The sequence below is a fragment of the Sorex araneus genome, chromosome 2 (assembly GCF_027595985.1).
Source record: "Sorex araneus isolate mSorAra2 chromosome 2, mSorAra2.pri, whole genome shotgun sequence".
Classification (NCBI taxonomy): domain Eukaryota; kingdom Metazoa; phylum Chordata; class Mammalia; order Eulipotyphla; family Soricidae; genus Sorex; species Sorex araneus.
Window position 1 is genome coordinate 290532812 of NC_073303.1, and position 23055 is coordinate 290555866.

A 23055-nucleotide genomic window follows, 5' to 3' on the forward strand; every position below is an offset into this window, starting at 1 on the left:
AAGAAGAAGAAGAAGAAGAAGAAGAAGAAGAAGAAGAGGAAGAGGAAGAAGAAAGAAGAAGAAAGGAAAGAAGAAGAAGAAGAAGAGGAAGAGGAAGAAGAGGAAAAAGAATAAGAAGAAGATGAAGAAGAAGAGGAGGAGGAAGAGGAGGAGGAAGAGGAGGAGGAATAATGTAGTGCTGTTGGACAGAGAACATAGGGAGTTATTATATAGAGTTGAAAATGATTGAAGCTTTGCTTTCAAACAATAGTGACAGTGCTAAAGGATAAACCTTATTGATCATAAGTGTCACAAATGAAGAATGAAGTGAAAGAATACATCATCCTTGATAAATGACTGTCTAGTGCACTGACCAGGATTAGGCTGTGAAAAGAGGTGACAGGTGATAAGATTGGTGTGTACCCTGTGACCCACAAAACCCTGGTTAGAAAATTGGCTGTTTTTTCTGAAGACAGGGAGAACTTGGCAGTGAAAAAGACAGTGTCTATGATTCTCCTCTGATGGCATGTTTAAAATGTACATAGGCATTTGAGCCTATCAGTAGGCTGGGCTTTTTAACAAACTATTTTAGATCTATAAAATTGAGGCCAGGAGAGAATAAACCTCAAAGTCTATGCACGTTAAACATGATAACTTCTCAGTAATTGTTTTGCAAACCATAATGTCTGAAAGGAGAGTTAGAGAGAGAGAGACAGATTGAGAGAGACAGATTGAGAGAGAGAGAGAGAAGGGGGGAGGGAACCTGGGAACATTAGTGGTGGGAAATGTACACTGATGTAGGGATGGGTGTTGGAACATTGTATGACTGAAACCCAATCATGAAAGCTTTGTAACTGTGTGTGTCTCATGGTGATTCAATTAAAAAAATGTTTGTGTCTTATTCCATAAATGAGAAAAGTTTCAAAAGGAGACTAATATGGACACCATGGATGCCCCATCCAGACACATTTGCTATCTAGTCATCCATGTGGCCACAGCTGCTAATTCATAATTGTGTTAGCAATAATTCTCTGTTACAATTCTGTTAGTAATGCCATATCATAGAATAGGAGTTTGCCAAGCTGAAATCTTGCCAAAGATGGATTAAGACCTGCTAGTTCCTCTGTCTCAGGATGGGACTATTTCTGGGAGATTTGGGGTACCTTGGGTTTGGCTTCTATTAAGCTTTTCTACCTCTTCCTTATCCTCTGCCCTACCCTAGTTTCCCCCCCTTTATCTCTCTTTATCTGGAGATCACTTCCCCCCCACACACACACACTGAATCACTGGAACAACAGTATCAACAACAACAAAAACCCAGCCCGGGGTTCAGGTACTAGAGAACTTGACTTAAGTAAGACAAGTGTTAACTTGCTTTAGGAGATATTAACTCCAGCGCAGGGTGAAGGGCGTATTGAAGACAGATAGAAGCCCTCATTCTCTTCAAACTCTAGTAGGAGTTTATAAAACTATTAGTATTTTCTGCCCTGATCTTTTTCATACCTTATCCTTTTATGCCCATTTGTCTTTTCCACTAGTTTGCCATTTGTCTTATTATAAGTGACACTTTTTACCACACCTGCAAGGAATTAATAAACAGACATTGCTTGGTTATCTCCAGGCAATACTTCTGAGACTTTGAAGGTTTCTCTAAGAAATAAACAAGCAAAATATCATTTGCCTGTAGGTGGTTGTCTGAAGGCTACAGCGTCACTAAGTCATCCTATACTCATTGAAAACCTGCATCTAATTATGCGTGCATATGCACACCCCAAAATACCCAACCTTCGTCAGCCTAACATTCTAGAACAACATTGATAAATATTTGTGTTTAATGGCACTTAAATGGAGCATTTTGGTTTCTAAACAGTAGCTGGTGAGTAATGATTTTGCCAAGAGCACAGCAAGAATTTTGCAATCTTGACTATTCCTAGGCTTTTGATGACATACAATTACTTGGCACTGCAGAAAAGATTGGAGGAAAAAAAAAAGTCTTGAAAGAGCTTGTCACAAGGGAATAATTTTATCAGGAATAAGGATGGGAAAACTGAATAAATTCCAAGGAAGTGCATGTTTGCATTTTTAGTGTTTTTCTTTTAGCTCTTATTGAAACACTTGAGCTTTCTGAAGCTCTTTCAATGGTGTGGCAGAAGAAGCAGTGGTAGGCTTTAACTTCGTCTTTCTCTCAGTCTGGATATAGAAGAACCTTACTTTGCAGTCAAGCAGTCCTAGAGGTCAGTCTAACTGTTGTGTGGGTTTGGATAAGTTTCCAACCTGAGCCAGAGGCAAATGTGTGAAAAGGGAAGAGTTTATGAGACTGTAGAGCTTAATAAACCACCTTCTAATGGCTGTCATTTGAGGTGAAAGAGTTCTCATTCTTGGGTTTCAATCTCAATGGATCTAAAATTAGAATTATAAAGGCTGGAGTGATAGCACAGCGGGTAGGGCATTTGCCTTAGCTTTCAGGCTGCCTACCGACCGGGGTTCAAATCCCAGCATCCCATATGCTCCCCTGAGCACCGCCAGGGGTGATTCCTGAGTGCATGAGACAGGAGTGACCCCTGTGCATTGCTAGGAGTGACCCAAAAAGCAAAAAAATAAAATAAAATAAAATAAAATTAGAATTATAATGCCTTCATAAGTAGGGCTGTCTAACTGAGATACACCTGGGTAGTAAACTAGCTGAGCGCCTGTCACAAGAGGACATTTTCCAATGTAGTTGCTTCCCTATGTGCCATGAGTCAAGTGTTTCCTTTCTCCTTCTCATGGAGTTGCAGAGACACTGAGAGATGCCTGCAGTGCCCCTGAAGGGTCCTGGCCAAGGAAGCTGAAAAGCTGAGATGCCCTCTCTCTGCCCGTGATATAGATATTTGGTAGATGGCATCTAGTGTGACCTTTCCTTCATTATCTTATTCCTCCATCTTTGTTTGCAACCTTAAATACCTCTGTCTTCTGAATACTTGGTTTCTATTTTTTAATATTACTCTTTATCCTGCCCACATGGCCGAGCCTGGCAAGCTACCTGTGGCATATTCGGAATGCCAAAAATAGTAACAACACATCTCACAATGGAGATGTTACTGGTGCCTGCTAGAGCAAATCGATGAACAGTGGGAAAACAGTGCTATAGTGCTACTCTTACTTAGGCCTCTTCCAGTTTTTCTCTGCCCTCTTCAATTCTCCTCAGGTAACTTTAGTTCTGTGGTCAATATCCACTAATTTACTTATATTTTTTATAAGATTTGCTTATTTATAAAATTATTTTCTAGAAATTTTATATTATTTAATTGCACGTGTAGGTGAAATAATATACCTGTCTTTTTCCCATTGATATACTTTGCTTGCTATAACCCCATTAAGATCCTTCCATGTTCTTCAAATGGCAAAATTTTGTCTCTTTAGAGCAGACTAATATTCCATTCTCATATGTAGCCCTTAATTTTTTAAAATTTATTGATTCATGAGATACAAAGTTATTTTTGAAACTTATACAAATTATAAAAAATACAAAGTATCTTTTAATTTGTTGAGTCATGAGATACAAAGTTACAAAGTTGTTCCTGATTGAGTTTCAATCATATAACGTCCCAGCACCCATCCCTTCACCAGTGTCCACTGCCCTCTATCAATGTCCTCAGTTTCCATCCTGCTCCCCAGCTTGCCTCTATGGCACTTTTCTATTTTTTTCCTTTTAGGCATGATATGAGTCATGATATGGTTTGTAGTACTGTTACTGAAAGGATATCATGCCTATCATTTTACCTCTTTTCAGTATCCAGTTCTTATCTAGAATGATCCCTTCTTACTATCATTGTCATGGTGACCCCTTCTTTGACCTAACTGCCTTCCCCTGATTGTGACAAGCTTTCTACTAAGGACCAGTCTTCCTGGTGTTTATTTATATTGTCGTTGGGTATTATTTTCCTACTATATTTCTTTATATTCTACTAATGAGTGTGATCATTCTTTGTTACTCTCCCTCTGACTCATTTCACTCAGCATGATACTGTCCAAGTTTATTAATGTATTAGCACATTTCACGACTTCAATTTTTTTCTAATGGTTGCATAGTATCCCATTGTGTAGATGTGCCATTGCTTTTTTATCTATTCATCTATTCTTGGGCACTTTGGTTGTTTCCCTAATTTTTAGAAAACTCTTCTTCATATAGTTTTCTCTTGACTGGCACTTTAGTTGCTTCCATCTTTTTAGCTATAGTAAATAATGCTGCAATAAACACTGGGGTAAATATAACATTTTGTGTTAATATTTTTATGGTATTTGTATACACAGAAGGCTCACGTGGTAGCTCTGGTTTTAAAATTCTTGAGGAAGCTGCAAAATGACATCACCAATTTATATTTCCACCAATAGTGCTTGAGCGTTCTCTTTTTCCTATGAAGCACTGCGGTAGCCTTATGGCCCGTTTACATGCTGGCATGTTGCTTGAGACAGCTGTAAGATAGGCTGACCTAAATAACTGCAACCATAATGCAAGACTTAGGTGTTCATCTAAACCAGTATTTTTTAACCCCCTTACACTTATGGATCTGCACAGTGATCTAGGGACTGGAAATGTGGCTCAGTGGTAAACACATGCTGGTGCTCAACCATAAAGCTCTGTTCCCCAGTGTTCCATTGTTTTCCAGAAGAAACTTGTCCATTTTACATAGCTGGCAGTGTACATTCTCCTCACTACTCTCGAAACTTGAAACCACTGTTATGAATCACAAACTTCATCTCTCTCTTTCTCTCCATGTTGTCTCATAGGTGACTCATGGGAAACCTTATGTGGTAGTGTTTCCAACTTCCTTCAAAGTTTCCCACTGTCTCTTCTTGTAAGACACTGCTTCTTGAGTCCTTTGGTTATTTTTCAGGGCCTATCATTCTACACGTTCCTCACTTAGTTAAAAATGTGGCAAGGAAGTAAGGTGGCATCTACTTATTTGTTACCTTGCCAGAAACCATAAACCCTTTCAAGTCCTTGATCACTGGATTTATTGTTTCAATTATATTTCCAGATGCATGTCCTCACTCTCAAATTTGTATATAAACTTCTTGAAATTAGGGACTAGACAAATTACCCCCTGAGACACACCCCTAATTCCAGTTCACAAAACATACTAGCACATCTCAGATGTGATCTAAATGTGGTTTGGATTAATAGGGTTGAGCCAGTGTCTCTGAATTAGACTCTTAATTTAGAATACAGAGCATTTTGTGATATTAAATAGAGAGCAGAGAGTCTCTTGCCCATGCGCCTGGCTGTCTTCCCCTTGGCCCTTCGGAGGGGATGGGCTCCAGCTTCCCTCCCCACCCTGAGCAGAACTCCCAGTGGCTGAAGACCACCGGAACCTAGCCACAGGCATGCTCAAGGCCCCTCTCCACACATTCGGACAAGCCTCATGCATGAAGGTACTGGCAGAGGAACCCAGGTGTGTGTAATCCCAACAATGGCCAACATCCAAGCAAGCTCCCAGAAGCGCACAGCCACTTCGCAGCCACACGTATCTTATAACCTATTTCTTCCTCTGGGAGAAACTAGCAAGCTACTGAGAGTTTCCTGCCCACATGGGAGAGCCCCGCAAGCTTCCCATGGTGTATCCATATGCCAAAGCCAGTAACAAGTTGGATCTCATTCCCCTGACCCTAAAAGAAAGAGCCTCCAATGTGGCATCATTGGGAAGGCCGAGTAGAGAGAGGCTTCTAAAATCTCAGGGATAGGACAAATGGAGAGGTTACTGAGACCGCTCAAGCAATTCGACAATCAATGGGATTTCATGATTTGTGATTCGTGAAATAGAGAGCATGCAATAAAATAGGCAGTGATAAGTATTATGGTGAAAATAACAATAATTTCTTGAGTGATAAGGAAGAGTTGACTGGGTGGTGGTTAGGAAGGAGAGAAGACAGTAATGACTCTAAGCTACAAGCTTCCAGAGGGAGAATGCTAGGACAAATATTTCAGGCCAACGAGGGCTGAGGCCCTTAGAGAAGTAGTCATGCCTAGAAAGAACGTGGATATAGGAGAAAACATAGAGGACATAAAAGTTGGGAGCCTGGCTTTTAAGGATACAAATAGATGAAATAACCTATTTTTAATGCACTGCCCTTCTAACTTAGTGTCACAGTGCTCATGCTTTTTAATATTTGGGGGCACAATTTCAACATCCCCCAATATACATTAAGAATTAACAGCCTCAAGATTCTTCTTTTTCTTTTCTCCTTTTGAAAAAAGAATCTATTTGGCTCAGCAATTCCATGTCTTGGCATCTACTCCCAAGGACCCCAAAACTCTGTTCAGAAAAGATATTTGAATTTGCACATCTATGTTCATTGAAGCCCTATTCACAATAGTCAAAACCTAGAAAAAAATCAATTGTCCAAGAACAGATGATTGGATTAAAAAAAAAAACAAACTATATGGGTGCTGAAAAACAGGTCAGCCTGTACCTGTGGGGCAAGTGCATCAGCAACCTAATGGTGCCTTAGGGTTCCTGGTAGCCCAAAATTGCCACTGTGCCTTTGGATAGACCCCAACAACTTCGAACCAAGTTTACCAAGAAATTAAATGGCCAATAATTAGGTATGTGGGAGCCACACCCACAAACCATCTCCTGCTCAGCTATACAAGCTCATTTATTGGCCTTATTTCAGAGACCCATAGATAAATCTTGAAAGAGATTAAAAACCACACTTAATTTTGGACCTGCACATGGCTGAACAGACTGGGGTAAATTAGAGGGGGGTGATTTGGCCTGGTGGCCCCCCAAGCAGAACCCCCACAGCAACTTGCTTCCAAATCAAAATCACTGCCATACCTCTGGCCTGACTCCACCGTCTCAGAATGGACCTCACAAGATACAATCTTCTGAAAATTCTGGTATGCGGGCTTTGTGACAGAAATCTCCAGCTTTTCTCAGAGTTGGGATGGGCTACCACCGCCCACTTCCCAATACACATGGAAGCACTGGCAGTCACCCCCACGAACCAACTCCAATACCACCCTGTAAGCTCTACTACCAGCCTCGCTTCAGATACCCCTAATAAATCTCAAAAGAGATCAAAAGCCGCAGTTAAGCTCAGACCCATGCATGACTGAACAGACCAAAGTAAATTGGAGGGGCAGGTTGGCCTGTGCTTGTCCAAGCAGAATCCCCAGCAGCCACTTGCTTCCACAATCCAAAATCGCCGCCATACCCCCAGCCTGACTTCACTGTCTCAGAATGGATCTCAACAAGATATAATCTGCTGAAAATTTTGTAGTGTAGATCTTAGCGAACCAACAGCCCTGACTCAGAGACACAGAGGCAAGTCCTGGAAAACACCACAGCACCGGAGATCTCTCTGGGCCCCATACCTAGCCAATATCACCAGGGCACCTCAGATGGAGCTGGTGCAGTCTTCCCACCTACTCCAGATGGAATCCCGGGGACCAAGAACTTCCACAAGCAAGGCCCAGATATATGGGTTCCAGGACTAAATCTCCAGGCTCCATGGTAGCAGAGTACCGGGCTGTCCTTCCCCAGGTCCCTGCTCACCCAGAAGACTGACTGACATGCCCCAAATTTGCCTCGAGGCACCATCTTAGCACACCAACAGCCCTGGCCCAGAGACTCCCAATTAAATCCCAGAATGGATTAGTGCCATACAGAGATGTCTCTGGAACCCAACCATTTACAATCTAGAAATTTACATTTATAATCATAGCCATGTGAGCTCTCATAATATTCAATATGATCAATAGACAATAAATTATCTAGTGTCTTCCCCTGGCAGGTAGGCTTGCATGGTGGTGGGAAAATTCAAGCAAAACATAATGCCCAAAATTAGAGAGAGAATATTGGGAAAATTGTCTGCCATAGAGGAAGGGTGAAGACTGGGATGGGGGAGGGGGAGGATGGATACTGGGGACATGGGTGGTGCAAAATGTGCACTGGTGGAGGAATAAGTGTTCCATCATTGTACGGCTGAATTTCAAACATGAAAGCTTTGTAACTCTATCTCATAGTGAAACAATAAAATAAACATGTAATGTGGAGTTCATGCCTAATTCAATCAGCTTAATCAATGGCTGAACAAATGCAGTACTCCTACATTCTGTCATCCCGTTGCTCATCAATTTACTTGAGCAGGCACCAGTAACATCTCCATTGTGAGACTTGTTGTTATTGTTTTTGGCATATCGCTTTGTGAGCGAGATACTCTCGAAGGCTTGCTGGGCTCTCTGAGAGGGATGGAGTAATCAAACCCGGGTTGGCCACATGCAAGGCAAATGCCCTACCGGCTGTGCTATTGCTCCAGCCCACTTTTACATATTTTTTTTAGTACATATAGTTAAATACTATTTGACTCTATGACATATATAATCATATAATATATATAATACATATAGGGAGAATGCTAGGACAAATATTTCGGGCCAACAGAACAAGTAGGGCTGAGTCCCTTAGAGAAGTAGTCAGGCTAGAAAGAACATGAATGTAGGAAGAAACATAGAGGACATACAAATTGGGAGTCTGGCTTTTAGGGCTGCAAATAGATAAACTAAATACTACTTGGCTATAAGAAAAGATGGAATCATGCCATTTGCTTCCATGTGGATGGATCTGGGATTTCATGCTGAATGAAGTTAGAAAGAGGGGGACAGATACAGATTGATCTCTCTGATATGCAGATGCAAAGAAAAGTAGCAGGGACAAACAAATATGCAATGGCAAGACAAAGGAGAGGTGAGAGCTGGTCTTCAGTAGGAAACTTACCACAAATAGAGAATAGAGAGATGCTGGAACAATGCTGAAGAGAAACAGATGCTCCGATGGAGGATGTGGTGCTGGAAGAGTTTCTGTATAAAACCTTTCCAATAACAGTTTTGTAAACCATGGGAGCTAAAAACATTTCTTTTTTTTTGCTTTTTGGGTGACACCCAGCAATGCACAGGGGTCATTCCTGGTTCATGCACTCAGGAATTACCCCTGGCGGTGCTCAGGGGACCATATGGGATGCTGGGATTCGAATCCGGGTCGGCCGCGTGCAAGGCAAACGCCCTACCCGCTGTGCTATTGCTACAGCCCCTAAAAACATTTTTGAAACAATAAAAAGTAAAATCTATTAGCATAGGGAAAAAAGAGGAACCTATGGTACTGCCGAATACTGCCTAAAAAGTATAGGTACATTTTATTTTAGGGGAAGAATGCATGGGAAAACCATTTGAAAGGTATGAGATCAGTGGGGAGAAAATAATATCTTTCTTCCCACATAACCCTCCCCCCAACACACGTGCGTGCACACATGCACACATTCATGCATACACAGAGACACATTTATACACTGTATTAGTGACTAAAAAAATTATTTAAAAACCTCTCAGTGTCTGTATTGAAAGCCATAATGCCCAAAAGTAGAGAGAGAGTATGGGAAATATTGTCTGCCATGGAGGCAGGGGGAGGGTGGGAAAGGGGGTTATACCCGGGATATTGGTGGTGGGGGATGTGCACTGGTGGAGGGATGGGTGTTTGATCATTGTGAGATTGTAACCCAAACACGAAAGCTTGTAACTATCTCACAGTGATTCAATAAAATTTTTTAAAAGATTAAAATACATAAATAAATAAATAAATAAATAAATAAATAAATAAAATCATTAAACTTGGATGCAAATATTTGTCTTTATGCTTACTGGCATGTGGTCTTGGGGAAATCAGTAGTTCTTAGTCCTCCTAGAAATGGAGAATCAGATACCACACACTCCAATATGCACACACACTTCTTCACAGATGTCTAAACCCTGTGGAAAATGTATATGGCTATTCCTTGTAATTAGTAGAGCAGCAGAAAGGTACTAAAAATGATGTATAACCAAAAACTTCTTTCTTCCCATGATTTTGATTGCTTTCTTCCCATGAAAACTTTTTCCTTTTTGGAAAATCAACTTAATTTTTATCTTATCAGTGATTTAATCCCTTCAGATTTTAGTGAGGGATGGGCAGGCAGTAAAAGGACAAATTGCCTTAATTTTTGCTCCAAAAATGTATGGGCAGATCAAGTTCCAGAGTGTAGCCAAGTGTCTTTCGAGTGTGTGAACTAAGACTATTTGTGAAGAGTAATGGGCTGTGCCTGTTCATTGTGGACATAAGATAGGGAAGAGGATATTGGGTAAGCTGCCAACCCAGGTGATCTGCTCTACAGTTAACTGGGAAAAGAGATTTTTTTTTTAATTGAATCACCGTGGAAAAGAGGTTTTGTATTAGAAAGAAGGAAGTGCTAGATGGAAATACTTAGCCTCCAGGTTTTTTATTTTGAAAGAGTAGTTACCTTGTTGACCTTTTTCTGGTAGGCCTGTCAGTTTTGTTGACTTAACAATTATTTTATCCTTACCTTTGTTTACTCTTCCTTAATTGAGTGATTATGGTTTTTCAGGTTATCATCAAATATAATGGGTGCCTGGAAACTCATCTTCCTGGAAGTGAAGGTAGGTAAGACAAGAAGAGATCTAATGCAGTGGTAAGGGTATGGGGCTGAGCTTAGAATTTACAAACTTATGCCTTATAGAGCTTCTTCCTTAATGGGAGGGTTCTCTTATTGCTATATGTGTGTGGTTTTAGTGTAACTCTGGAGTAAGATTGTTTGAGGAGAGATGAATCCAGTCTCTCAAACACTTCACCTCTCTGAGCTTTTGACTCTACTGCAAAATCATGCTAATGATGTGTCCATTTTAAGGTTGCTGGAAGGATCAAATACAATGATCTCTCATTTAGTTTTTTAGCATGTATTAACTAAGCAACTGACACGTGCTATATTTTAGATGCTGCTAGAATTTGGCGATATAGCAATGACAATAATAGGGATCGTATTCCTTAGGGATCTCTTTCTTGTTATAAACTGAAAAAGTTTTATTTAAAGAAATTTAGAGAAGAGGGTGTGGTTTTAGTGAAAATACAGGCTTTTCTAGAGGGAAAAAGGCCTCAAGTACATGTCAGGTCAAGAGGCACGTGAATCTCTCCAAGATTCCACAGAATTAGGTAAGAAAGGTGGGGATGTGAGTGGACAGTGCTGGGAATGCGATATATAACTGCGGCCCCGCCCCACAGAAAGCCACGCCCACTTTTGATGAGGGCACGCCCCGTAAGTGGAGGCCACACCCCCAGCCAGTCCAGGTGTTAATGCCCGGGTCCACAGACCTACTGAGAAGAGTGATGGTACTTGTACTTGCGCAGGCTCTGCTGGCAGAGGTGAAGGCAGATGCTCCCGGGGCTGATCCTGGCGCTGTCTTTGGGGAGTGCAGGCATGGACAGGAAGGGAGTGCAAGGGGATTCACAGACCTATTGAGAAGAGTGAGGACAGTTGGATAGTTGCGTAGGCGCTGTGGGCAGAGGTGAAGGCAGATGCCCCCCAGGCTGGTCTTGGCGGCAGTCTTTGGGAAGTGCAGGGTTGGATGGGAAGGGAGTGCAAGCCTTTCTCTGACTCTTACACCAAGATCTGAATTCTGTTGCTTCCACATGTATAATTTATAGTGCCATGAAGAAAAGATATTGCACGTGTACATTGATTAAGGTAATAGGGAAGTTGACATTTAGACAAAGTCCTGAAGAAAGTTAGCAAACAAGTCAAGCAGTTATCTGAGAAAATTTCCAGACAGAGATAATAGTAAGTGCTAAGTGTGAAATATGTGAGAAAATGCCTTATATTTATAAGTAAAGTATTATCTAAGTGCATGTTATTATTATACTTAAATCAATCTAATCTGAGACCAGAGTATATGACTAATGTGTATCCTTGTGGCTCAGTGCCACAGAAGTCTTTCTTTAGGCTTATATCAATTCTCAGAAATTCCTGAAGCCTCTAGAAGAAAGGTGCAAGGAGGTTGTTTTATAAGTTTTAAATATATATTAATATTTGTTTTCCGGAACCCTTTGAGTTTATGTCAAAAGAATTATTAGCAACCAGCAAATCAATAAAACAAATTCGCAGCTGTCCTGCATTCTGATAACCACTATTTGTAGATAATATGATAACACACATGGGAAGTTTCAAAGACTTCACCAAATATCAGCTAGAAATAATAAATATAGTTAAGTGGGAGTGTATAAGATTAACAACAAAATGAAATATTGAACGTATTCAAAGTATAGAGAGAATAAAGTGAAGATCATTAGCCACTCAGGTGGGGGGTGTGTGGGAGGGGGTTATATTTGGGGTTCTTGGTGGTGGAACATGTGCACTGGTGAAGGGATGGGGGGGTTGATCATTACATGACTGAGACTTAAACCTGAAAGCTTTGTAACTTTTTTCATGGTGATTCAATAAAATAAAAATTTAAAAAAAGATTAACAACAAAAATCTGTTGCATTTCTATGTCAAATGATAAAAAGAAAAGGACATTTACAAAAGGAAATCCCACTTACAAAAAAAATTCATTGAAAAGACTAAAATGCCTGGAATAAACATAACAAAAGAGGCAAAAGACCCATACACTGAAAACTATAAGAAACAAAGCATAAAATAAAATAAATAATAGACAAAAATAAATTTTAAAAATCATGTATTCATCATCAACATCACCATTCCGTTGATTGTGGATTTTCTCAAGCGGTCTCAGTAACATCTCCATTTGTCCTAGCCCTGAGATTTTAGAAGCCTCTCTTTCCTCGTCCTTCCCAACGGTGCCACATTGGAGACTCTTTCAGGGTCAGGGGAATGAGACCCATCATTGTTACTGGTTTTGGCATATGAATATGCCACAGGGAGCTTGCCAGGCTCTCCCAATCATGTATTAGACTAATAATATTGTTTCATGATCATTTACTCAAAAACAATTTGCAGATTTAACACAAACACGATGTAATACATTATTCAAGGGAATAAAACAATTCTAAAATTTGTTTGGGGCCACAAAAACCCCAGTGGTCAAAACAACACTGACGAAACAGGAAAAATTAAATGTATAAGACTCCCAGATTTTAAATTATACTAACAAGCAGTAGTAATTAAACAGAACAATGTTGGAATAAAATAGACAGATAAGTGGAATAGAATCAATAACTCAGAAATAAATCCAAACATACTCAGATAACTGATTTATGATACAGGTGCCAAGCCATATATTAGAAAAAGAACAACCTCTGCAGCAAACAGTGTTGGGAGAACTGAAAAGCCACATACCAAAGAAATGAAAGACAGAAGCAAAGAAAAACAGAAGAAAATAGGATGACAAAAGAAAGAAGTAAATATCAGCACACACAAAAATTAACTCAAAATTAGTGAAGTCAGGCATAAACCTCAAATCATGAACTGTATAGAAGAAAACATAGGTGACATTGCCAACAGCAATTTCTCTAGGGATTTGTTTCCAACTGCAGGGAAAGCAAAAGAAATAATACACAGAAATGCATTGAACTAGAAAACGTATTTTTAAACATAAAATAAACCACACAAAACCAGAAGGGAACGTATTTGAATGAAAGAAGATATTGGTGCCATATATTTAATAAGAGGTTAATATCCAACATTATAAATTATTTGTACAATGATAAAAATCTCTGCAACAATATCTCTTTAACTCTACAGCAATAAAAATAGCCCAATCAAAAATTAGGCAATGATCTAAAAAGATATTTAGATATTTTTCCAGAGTAGATTGAAAGATGGTCACAAAGTCACATGAAAAACATATCAACTTCACATAATATTAGGAAAGTGCAATGAGATAACATTTTATATCTGCAAGAGAAAGAATATAAACAATTGCCCAGAACATGTGGAGAAAAAGGAATTCTTGCACACTGTTGGTAGTAATGCTAATTTGTGCAGCTTATATGAAGAATAGGATAAAAATTCCTCAAAAAAAACTATTCCAGGGGCTAGAGTGATAGCACAGTGGGTAGGGCATTTGCCTTGCACGCTGCCAACCCGGGTTCGATTCCCAGCATCCCATATGGTCCCCTGTATATCGCTAGGGGTAATTCCTGAGTGCAAAGCCAGGAGTAACCCTGTGCATTGCTAGATGTGACCCAAAAAGCAAAAAAAAAAGCACAAAAACAAAACTATACCTTATCATGCCATGTGATTACTGAGCTGGGGATATGGTTTAGGGATTAGGGGACATCTCTTGCAAATATGGTTTGACCTGTGGCTCCAGGTCATCCCAAATATCACCAGATGTAACTCTAGAGGCCCCCATGCCCCACCAATTTGGCCTGGCGGTCCCCAGTATAATGTAATCTGAGAAACACCTCATCTTCAGGCCCAATTAATATTCTCAGGTCCTGCTAAGTATTGAGGCCCTTGGGGGACCTAAGTATTTCTTGGGAGACCCCATTCCCCCAAAAAGAAATAATACATGATACAAAACTGTCAGTCCTAGGAATATATTTGAAGAACATAAAAACATTAATTCAAAAATATACGTGCAACTCTATATTCAGAGCAAGATTATTTGCAATATCTGAAACATTGAGACAACTTAAATGACCATCTACAGATTACTTCTAAAGAAGTTTTGATATTTATACACAAGAGGACATCACTGAGATATTTAAAAAATGGAGCAAGAGGTTTTGGAACTTGGAGAGATTATGCTAAAGAAAATAAATCAGAAGATGAAAGACAAAATGCTGGACGGTTTCTCTTATATGTGCAAAATAAGTAAATAGAATTAACAAATAGCGATAAAAATAACACTTAAGATTGGGAAAAGAATGGTGGTTACCAGATGAAGAAGGAATGGGGGAGAAGATGAAGAGTTGGTCAGTTGGATGGTATGGAATTATCCTAGAACTTTGGTAGTGAATGTGATGAAAATTTTGTAGACAGAGATGTATGAATCTAAGATAGCATTGCAAATCAGAAGTAAACCAATGAAATTTTATTTCAAAGATGAAGATGGTTGCTTAGTGTTTGGGGGAGTTTTTTCATTTGGTGCTTTGAAATGACAAAATTGGCCTCTCAAATATAAAAAAAGTATGCTTCTATTGACATTTAGAAATGGTTCTGAAAACTTTAGATAAAAGATTATCAAGACAGGCTGGAGCAATAGCACAGCGGGTAGTGTGTTTGCCTTGCACGCAGCCGACCGGGGTTCCATTCTCAGCATCCCATTTGGTCCCCTGAGCACTGCCAGGGGTGATTCCTGAGTGCAAAGCCAGGAGTAACCTCTACATTGCTGGGTGTGACCCAAAAAGCAAAAAAAATTTAAAAAAAGATTATCAAGAAATGCAAGGAGTTTCCATTATCTTGCTGAGAAAAATAATTTTTTTTCAGAGTTTTGTGTGTTTGTGTCTAACAACTTCAGCTAAGGCAGGTGGGAAGATTAATGAGAGAAATTGATAATGACAGGAAGTAAACTTGATTGTCAGACAAGAAATGGCAGGAACATCACATCTACATAGGAAGATGGAGAATGGAGGGTTTAGAAATGAAAATAGAGATGGGCTGGAAAAAATATTATAGCTACTGTTGTAAGATAGAGTTTACTTGTGCTGGGCATACAAAGCTCAAAGGCACATGAGATTTGTATGCAGGACTTTCTGATTTTATTATTTGGAACTTTATAGTTCCCAACTGCAAATGGAATTCAGGCTGGTGAAGTGTCGGCATTGTTAAGCCTAACATTTGCAGCTGGACCCTGGGCAATTCAAAACTCTCTCTGCTACCTTTACCATGATAGATAGCAAAGATGAACTTCTTTGCATCAAGTGGCTGAGCTTGAAGTTATCTATCATCCAATAGTCACATTATACAAAAAGGATGTCAATACCAGGATTAGGGTGAATGCTAAATTTAGCATAATGGGTAGGATTAGGCCAAGGCTAGGATCAGGGATAGTATAAGAGTTAGGATTTTGTGAAAGTTAGGGTTGGAGTTAAGGTTAAGGAGAGGTATAGGGCTAGGCTTTAGGTGTGACTGTGGTTGATGTTGTGAATGAAAGTTAGGATTAATGTTAGATTTAGAGAAACTAGTTCTTTTAGCCAAGGCTGTTGTGAGTTTTTGTTTTGAGATTTGAGTTATAATTTAGGAGGAGGTTTATGAATTATCAGCTGGTATGGCTGAAGTGTGTGGGTGATTTAGGGACTTGGAAGAATAAGACAATAAGAAGTAGCTTAATATATTCAGGGAATTGAAAGAAGTAGGAAATAAAGGGTTGTGAGAGATGAAATTTAGGAGGAGGGTAAGATCAGTATTCAGAGGAATTTATCCTTTGGGCAATGAAGGGGAGCCAGGGATTTATTTTAAGCAGAAGAATGACATTCAATTTGATCTTCAGAAGGCAGTTTTGGCAGTGTTGTGGAATGGATTGGGAATGACAAAGGAAGGTACGAGGCTGCGCTGATGATAAACTCTGCCTGCCTGCTGTCCTATAGCAGGCTGCTTGGGAAATCATGGTAGATGATAGAGTTCACTTTGTAAGCGGTATCTCTCTTCCTTCAGAACGGAGACAGGTGTCATTTTTTTCATTCCACTCCTTGACTTTTAGAGCTGCGTCGAGATGAAAGAACAAAATGATGAAAAAGGTGACTGGTAGAATTAGAGAGGAGGAAGGGAGAGAAAAAAATTAACGGAGGAAAGAGAGGCAGGAGAGAGGGAAGGAGTGGGAGAGAACAGAGAAGTACTTGGTGTCAAACCGTGTTTAAAATATTCTCTTTGCATCACACTAGCTCTTAATTGGCACCAACCACCGAGGGGCTGATTGATCCCAGCGAGGGTCCAGCAAAACACATAATTTCTTACAAGCATCTGAAATTCATGAACTCTGTGGGAGTCCCCACACACCAATGCTTTGTTTTTGCTGAGGTCTAAGGCTTCCTTGAAGGGATAAGTATCTAGGGGTGGTAGGGTGTCTTTTTTTTTCCATTTTCCAAATGCAGAATATATTCATGTAGTTAATGCCTGTGGTCTTGCTGAGCAGATGAAAAGAGAGTAGAGCTAAGAGCTGGGCTACTAAGTCACTAGTTATAAATTAACTCTTAATGTAATGGGCTCATTAAAAAGATGCTGGATCTGAAGGATGTGCGTAGGAAACCTAATTTTGGAGTGAAGCTTGATTTATGAGAGAAATGTCCACTTTCCACGAAGCTTTTGAGTCAGACAAGTTATACTCTATAGCTTCTCATTTAGGACCATAACAACAGGCATGCTTTCCAGAGTAGCTGAGCGCGGGGGAGAAGAGCATAGGGGAGAGGTTGAACTGGAAGGGTGTATAGATTTATTGAGAAAAAACGATGGCTGAGTGCATTGAATTCTTCACTTAGAAACCTGGTCAGTGTAAATATTATTCTCCTTCCTCAGAGGCACAAACTCAAAACAAAAAAATATTCTGCACTGTGCTCCAGCTTTGGAGCTGAAATAGACCTCAGGCCATACACAGAGCTTGAGCTTTACTATGAGACAGGGGGCCAACTAGCTGGTGCCAGACACTCGTAGAATTATTTCTATTGATGTTGGCAAGGAACAGTTAAAGCATCATATTGATTGAAAGCATGTCAGTGTTGTCCGCAGTAGTATGCCCTTATGAGGGTTTATAGAGACTATTCAATACTAAAATATGCTGCTTCTGGAAGCCAGTGCTTATTTCGTAGATGTGGATTCTGCATCTGTGGCTTATGTTACTCTGTCTTCTCTTTTCTTGACACATTCAGAAAATTATGGAACAGAGGTTCAGGACCTTGGTACCCAAGAAATTATATAGGGCACTTAAGTGATGCTTTGTGCTAAGCCAACTCTGGACTTCTCATTGTATTACTTTTTCTTTCCCCTCCCCCTGCCCCTGTCTGTCTGATCCACTTAACAACAATAACAAAGCTGTTAGTACTTCTTTGAGCTCTTACTGTGCTTATGTCTCAACTTCATTTTCCCTTTGCCCTGCTGCTTTTTTTACACTATCCCCTGGATTTGTTATTTGCATGTGCATAACTATATTCTTGTTAGTTCCAGAAACATCTATAGACTGAAAAATATCTCAGGCTAATTAGTAACTATATGATAAATATTTGCTTGCTGTCAAGAAAATAAAATAATGCAATAAAATATTTGGATGTTTGTTCTCCATGAAGTGAAACTGATTAATCGATTTTTTTTCTCTTTGTGCATCATTTGGTGCCATGTAGACCAAATCTTTTAAAAGGGATATATTCTGTTAATTTGGCATATAAACTGATAAAATCTAGTCTCATAACCTATTAGGGAAACAGACATGCACTTATATAAATTATGATGCTGAGAGAACAAGAATATGCCATCTCAAAATATCTCTTTGGCAAAGGAATTATTTTGAGCTAAAGATAACTGATAGCCAACAGATGCAAGAAAAGCTATAGCTTCCTCCAAAATGTTTAAAAGAAAGCACAAACAATTCCCTTTGCATAAATAAACTTATAGTTATAAAAAAGTTTTCATTTATAAAGATATTTTGCTAGCTACTTTGAAGGACAACTCTTATCTCTGAAACAGTTTTCTGCATCACAAGACAAACTTTTTTTTAACCTTCCTTTCCCTCCCTTGTCATAATTTGCCATGTTTTTTTCCTAAATCCCTTTCCTTTGTTTAAGCTAAAATTGTATATCTGATCTCAATCATCTACCCAGCTGACTCTTGGAGTAACACTTTTCTTTGTGACTATAATGCGTACATACATAATTGAAATGTTTTTCTCTTGCCAATTCCCTATTAGTACATTTCAAGTGATTCAGCCTATGAGCATAAAATCGGTAGAAATGATAATTTTTTGCTCCACTACAAAACAAATCCATGCAACCAAATATAATATTAGTGACAGGAGAGCACAGCACTTTCTAGTTTACATCACTTTTTCCATACCTGTTATTTTATTTGAAACTTCTTGACAGTGGCAAGAATCTCATTTTATAAGTAGAGAAACTGAGGCACAGAGGTTGTCTAGATTACCAGTGTCAAGTGGCTGAGTCATGGCAAAGAATGGGACCCCATGCACTTTGTTTCATTTTTGGCATTTTGTGTTAACTGGATGAGTGTCTTTTACTTCTGAATCCAGGAAGGCATACACACGAGCAGATAAATTGTTGATAGGAGCGGCTGGAGCGATAGAACAGTGGGTAGGGCATTTGCCTTGCATGCGGCCGACCCGGGTTCGATTCCCAGTATCCCATATGGTCCCCTGAGCACCGCCAGGGGTAATTCCTGAGTGCAGAGCCAGGAGTGACCCCTGTGTATTGCCAGGTGTGACCCAAAAAGCAAAAAAAATATTGTTGATAGGAGACTAAGCAACACAACAATTTGACTTAATAATAGATTTACTTCAAGAACCAGGTGTTCCTCTGCTTTCACAGTGCTAATCAATTTCTGAGAGACTGTGAGCAGAAAGATCATCCATTTTGACTTTAGTGAGATACATTTGATCTTCGTATCTTGGTTCTCTTGAGTTCTTCTTCACAGAATAGGCACCATTTATGGTTGTTACTCATTCCTTTTATGGATGACTTGTTCAGTTTGGTGACATTGTTATTATAAATAGCAAAAGGACAATTAATACTCTTCCCAATTCTTGTGAGTTAGAGCCCTCCTAAGAACATTCATTTTGGGAACTTGTATTTCAGAGAAAATGCCATCAATAGGAAAGAGTTATTTAATTTCCTAGCAGTCTCAGAGCTTTCTTATAGAACTATGAGTGAATTATTATATTAATCATTTTTTAATAAAGCAATTGAAGCGGAAAACTGCCAAAGATTTTAAAAAAACCCTTCATATTAAAAAATGCACATTTCAAAAGGATCTGAACCAATGAGACCTGGAGTTTTGTTGGGTCTTGCCGATGGGAAATTTATTTGGTGAAGGCAAGACCATACCTGTAACGGACTGCTATCACCCTCACATGTTGTCTTGCATTACAGTATAGAGGCATAAACCCACTGTGGCAGAACTGTGAATTTTATGAAACCAATATTTTTAATCTCATCAGACACAGGCAAACATACCTCTTTTTAGATACCCCCATGTTTATTCCATCAAAGCTCTCCCTGCCAGAAGCATATAGGTTTTGACATAAAGCTTCTGTGAAAACAAAGGTGGAAAAACTTACTAAAGCAACTAATTAGTTGGGATGGTTTTATTCGCTCCAGCAAGCACAAGCAAAATTCAATTTTGAAGTTGTCAGCATAGACCAATAAGGAGATTTAATTGAAATCTATTATTGGTAAATTTAACACTTGGGTGATATTTTCACTGACTTTCAGGGACTTTCTCCGGAGGCACCCTGGCTCATAGGTCTTCCTCTCCAAACTCTGTTAATAATTTTGGTAAAGTGCCTTGGTCTGAGTGGTAGTTGTTTTCTTTTAGAAATTTTATGAAGAAGATCCTGCTTATCTTTCATGAACATTTCACTCCAGGCAGGAAGATAGAGGGACATTCATTTCGGGACTTGTAGTTCAGAGAAAATGTCATCAATAGGAAAGAGTTACTTAATGTGTGTTGTGAAAAAGTTTCTGAAACCTGAGCCAGCCCAAAGGCATGGAGGCCTTTGAGATGATGGACACATCTCTGGGGCCTGAAAAGCTACTGGGACGAAGAGTCCAGCCCCAGGCTCTGAGGAATCCTTGAGAGGACAGACACCAGACATGCACTGACAAAAGCTATGACTTGAATGCAAGAATGGACCACCAGACGCTAAATGCTTTTCCCTAGGGAAGCCCCATTAAGTCCTACTTGTGCAAGAATTTGGAGCAAAGTCTGGTTTGGAAAAGATCTATACTTAACCTTCCCCCAAAAAATGTTAGTTCAAGCTTTCTCCACTCTAGAGAAGCCCCTGTCCTCTCTCTTGAGCTTATATCCTTACCTGTTTCTCCTTCTCTCCCTGTTGTGAGCTTGTTATGAAAAGACCACCAGAGAACAAAAATTAGAATTTAGAGGAGTCTTTATTGACCCCAACTGGCTGGCTGTCCTACTAGGCATGAGCAGCCCCTCCACAACAGAGACACTGGCCTTTTATTAGGAAAAAACCTCATCCTGGTACCCTGATCACTTTCATAAACACCTGCGAATTTTTTTTTTTTTTTTGCCCAGGATCCACATCCTGGTGCCCTGTAAGTTCATGCAAGTCCAGTAAGAATTGTTACAGAAATGAGAAAAAAAATGGTTCTAGCAGGAGTACATGAAGCAACAATCAGCTATCTTTAACCATAACACTGGCCCACTGTTCCTATTTTCAATCTATGACGGGCCTTCGGACGCTTGAGGAGAGTTCAGTGTATTCATAGAATGACACAGTTAAATCAGCTAAAAATTAAACTTCTAAAAAAAAATTAAGACTCTTATTCCTCCCTGTCAGTCTCCCCTTTACATCCCTGCATTTCACAGCAAACTTGTTAAGCTTCACTGTTTGTATCTTTCTGAAATTCTTTTCTGTGAGGGCCAGGCAACAAAACGCAAAAATCCTGGATGAGATTAGGACTGACTCCTTTTCTGCAAAGAGCATCCTGCACTGCAGCCTGAGTCCACAGCGCCTGGAGAAATGGGACGGCAGAGACCATCTCATACGTCCTGCAGAACAAGTGGATGTCAGACATAGCTTGATGGTTGCCTCGTGGGGCTGGCGGGATGTGCGAGTCTGTGCTGTGCAGGGGCTCATAGCAGACTTTCATCAGTCTGAAATCTTCCAGGCACTTCCCCAGGTGGATAAGGTGCGTAGAGAAAAGTGGTAGATTTCCTTCTCAATCTACTGAAACTCTCTCTTCCCACTTCACAGAAGCTACCTGGGGAACCTCCACCAGCAACGGTTTTACAGGAAGGACATGCATCTGTAGTAATTCACGAGCACTATTTTGCATCATTTGGGGAAAGTAGGTGCTCACACATATCCTAGCCCAAGTACCACCCACAACCAAATTCTGAAGGAACAGCTGTCCACAATGAGCATGAAGTTTTAAGTGAGTGGAAAAAAAAAACACCTCTTTTTGCAATTATTTGACCAATTACTTGCAATGTTTTGTCCCTTGAGGATTCTGAAGTGATTTTGCATCAAAACTAGGGACCAACTATAAGATTTTTTTCCCCACCATTGCCATTGAAATCTTATTATAACACTGTCCTAGGACACCCTGGAGTAGTTCTGCTGCTTAATCGAGGCAATCTGAATAAACTGGAAGGTCTTTTCCAGCTTGAGAATTGTATGGTTGTTCTGTTCCTTAAAATGAGTGGAAAATGTCTTCCTGGTAAGTTCCCTGCAGACATGTTACACTTTACTAACTTGGTAAACTAATAATTTCCTCCTCAAAAGAAGCTTGGTTTATTCTCTATGAGAAAAACTGTTGATGCAACATCCCTTCTGAGACCTTTAGGATTATAAGAGATTATTTTTTTTCTATTTAGATTTTTAGTCACATTAACCTAATCAGAGACTGTGGAATATTGAGAAAACAGGCTCTGTTTTCAGGTTCAATTCAATTTCATCACCAGGCTAAGCTATAGTGAAGCAAGCAGGCAGTTAGGGGAGCCCTCTGGCAATGAGGTCTTGAGTCCTAATTAAACCATGGATTTGGGGATTTGAAGAAATTACTCTGTCTCAAGTCTTTAGATGCTAAAAGAATGATTGCCAGGACCCACTTTGTGGACATAGTAACTGGGGTCTTATAAGACTCTAGCTGGCACCAGAGACAGCTTAGGAGAAGCTTCAAACCCCCCAAGAGAGAAGCTCCAGCAGGAACAAAGGGTTGTGATAAGTACATGGAGATCATCACTGTCATCATCACTGTCACCCCATTGCTTCACGATTTGCTGCAGAAAACACTAGTAACATCTCCAATGTGAGACTTGTTGTTACTGTTTTTGGCATATCGAATACACCAAGGGTAGCTTGCCAGGCTCTGCCGTGCGGGCGGGATACTGTCGATAGCTTGCCGGGCTCTCTGAGAGAGACAGAGGAATTCAACCCTACTGGGCCCTGTGCAAGGCCCTATCCTCTGTGCTATCGCGCCAGTACATGGAGATGGACCAATAAAAGTTTCAAATTCTTCTGCTTGACAATGCCATAGCAATGGACTCCTAACTTGGTAGAAAGCCCCGTGGAGGGGAAATTTGGGCAAAGTGGACGTAATCTAATTTGGGCACAGAAAG